The sequence below is a fragment of the Propithecus coquereli genome, unplaced genomic scaffold, assembly GCF_000956105.1.
Source record: "Propithecus coquereli isolate 6110/MARCELLA unplaced genomic scaffold, Pcoq_1.0 Scaffold383, whole genome shotgun sequence".
In the NCBI taxonomy this organism is placed as follows: Eukaryota; Metazoa; Chordata; class Mammalia; order Primates; family Indriidae; genus Propithecus; species Propithecus coquereli.
In genome coordinates this window covers 227,156-229,978 of record NW_012149541.1, presented here as the reverse complement: position 1 = coordinate 229,978, position 2,823 = coordinate 227,156, and the positions used below count along the sequence as shown (strand labels likewise).

Genomic DNA, 2,823 nt, shown 5'->3' with positions numbered 1-2,823 from the left:
TGGTATTAAGTGTTCTTATGCTGAAATTCTAAAAGTAATCTTTAGTCCTTAACTCTAAGATTTTTTTATTTTAATGATATTTACAGAATAAATGTAATTTTAATCACCAAGTTCTTCCTCATCACTGAAATATGTGCTCTTCTTTATCCCTGGGCATCTTGAATCATGTGCTGTTGAGGGACTCCCTGAACTGGGTTTCCATTTTTTGTGTTCTTCTTCAGTTTTGGCTTGCTGGAATGCTATGGCTTTCATCTTCACTTTCTTCCACTTCCTCAATTTCTTCTTCTGTTTCAGGAATTTTCTTTTTTGTTTCTTTTTTGGAGGTTCATGTTTTCTAGCATATTTTTAGGACAGACATAACTTAAGTGTCCACTTTCCCCACATTCATAACATTTAGATTTGTCAAAGTCATTTTGCCTTCAGTGAACCAGCTATTCTTCCACTGTCAATAGCAGTGCTTCCTTATATCACTGTACCAAATCACAGTTTGTTGTTTATTGCCCTGGTAAAGTTTTGTGTAGTCTTTATCCAGAAATGAAGTAAATGCAACACCTTTAGTCTTCCTGGTAGCTTTATCTTTCATTATGATAATCTTTACATCTTTGCCATACTTGGAAAACATACTGTGCTCTTACGTGGAGCTAATCCACCACTCATTTCTTCAGGTGGGGTGGGACTCGGAGACCAGAATAGCATGAGCCTTCGGTTCAGCCTGGGTTCAGCCTGACTCTTTTGGCCTCTGGCGGTGGCCTCGGCATCGTGGGTCCTGGGAGGGGTCAGGCACAGAAAGGAGATGGTAGCAGCATCAATGCCTCTTCTGAGCTCGGTAGTTTTTTGTGTATTTCTTAACTAGATACCTTAATGAATGAATCCTCTTATTACTTCTAATGATTTTGTGTTTGGTTTTGATTTTCTAGGTATAAAATATTTTTTTCTGAAAATAATAATTTTGCCCCTTCCTTTCCAATTTTGTGCCTCTTATTTATTACCTTATTTCATTGACCATTGCTTTAAGAACTGTATTATATAATAGTGGTGATTGCTTTGTTCCGGACTTCAGTGGGAATCCTTCCAGTATTAAACCCTCAAGCAAAATGCTGGTTGTTGGCTTGAGACCAAGTTAACCAAGTGTCCTCTTTTTACTAAAAGTTTCTTAGTAATAAAATCCATTCTGTTGGGAATGGATATTAAAATTTTTTTAAGTGTGTTTCGAGTCTCTTTCAAGATGCTGTTTTTTCTCTTTGGCTTGTTAACATGATGACATATAATATTGAATAATTCTTACATTCCTCGAATGACCATAGTCCTCCTTTAGTTATGGCATGTAGCATGCTTTAACATGTAACTCAGTTCTGTTTGCTAATAATTTATTTATGATTTTTGGATATATAATAAAACATAAGATTGGCCTGCAGTTTCTTTTTATTGTGTTGTCTGTGTTGTGCTTTAGTATCAGACTCTATTAACTTTGTAGGAAGAATTGGGAAGCCTTTCTTTTTCTCATTGCTTTGGAATAGTTAAAATAGCATTGAGAGTGATCAAGTATTCTCAGTGATTAAAGCATTTAAAGAACTCACACTTGAAACATGGGCTAGAGCTTTCTTTACTCGGCAGCTTTCTTGATCTCTGATGATTATTGATTTCTGTGGTTTCTTTTCTTACGTTAATTTTGACAGTCGATATTTTCCAGGAAAATTATACATTTTAATCATATATTCTAATGTATTAGCATAGACTTATACAAAGTATTTTCAGTTGTTTAATTTCCTCTGTATCTGATCATAACCCCTTTTAGTTTCCTCCTCCTCTTAACCCTAGTGACTTGTCTGTTTAATTTTTAATAGAAATTTGTTTCCTCTATTTTTATTTATTGTCACTAATTTATACCTTTTTATTACCCAAGAGTTTCTTTTAGATATGGTAAATCTGAGATGGTCATATGTAATTGGAAATACAGATTGAAGTTCATGACACGTTTGAACTGGAAATGTAGTTTAAGGAGTCATTAGCATGAAGTTAGTTCCTTGAGGAACTCCTTAAGAGTTCTTTTAAAAGACTGTCAGAGGACGTTGGCTTACCTGTTCTCTTCTCCTGCCATCTGGGTTCCCCTCCTTGAAAGCAGTATACATTGTTTATCATATTGTACCCTAACCTGGAGTCTCTATAACAAAGGAAATGTTTGTGAGTTAAAAATATTTTTTTTTAATTGTGTTAAAAATTTTTCCATTTTCACCATTTTTAAGTGTACAATTCATTGGCTTTAGTTATATTCCCTGTGTTGTGCAACCATTGCTATTACTTCCCAAACTTTTTCATCACCCCCAATAGAAAGTCATAACCATTAATAACAACTCCTTATTTTCCCCTCCCCTTCAACTTCTAATAGTGACTAATCTATTTCATCTCACAAAATTTGCCTATTCTAGATATTTCATGTAAGTGGAATCATATAATATCTGTCCTTTGTTTCTGGCTTATTTCAGTTAGTATAATGTTTGAAGGTTCATCCATGTTATACCATGTATCAGAATGTCATCACTTTTGTGGCTAAATAATATTCCATTATATTGTATATACCACATTTTTGTTTATCCATCCATGTTTATGGACACTTGAATTATTTCTACCTTTGGTTATTATGAATAATGCTGAAATGAACACTGGTGTGTAGAGAGCTGTGTGGTAAAAGGTGATGTGAACTGGGCTCCACTTCTGCTCTGCTCCTCACTTGCCTTGTGAACTTGGACAAATCTCTTTTCTTCTCTGGTCCCAAGGTTTTCTTCTGTAAGTGGGGATTATACTATTTTATATGTTTAAGAATAG

General features: G+C 34.5%; 1 protein-coding gene and 1 pseudogene across 1 annotated transcript in view; one reads left to right on the top strand and one right to left on the bottom strand.

Moving 5' to 3' along the window:
- Positions 1–2,823, top strand: part of DIS3L2 (DIS3 like 3'-5' exoribonuclease 2) — a 394,844-nt gene that overhangs the window by 175,333 nt on the left and 216,688 nt on the right. The gene's annotated exons all lie outside the window — the stretch shown is intronic.
- Positions 100–622, bottom strand: LOC105816702 (annotated as a pseudogene).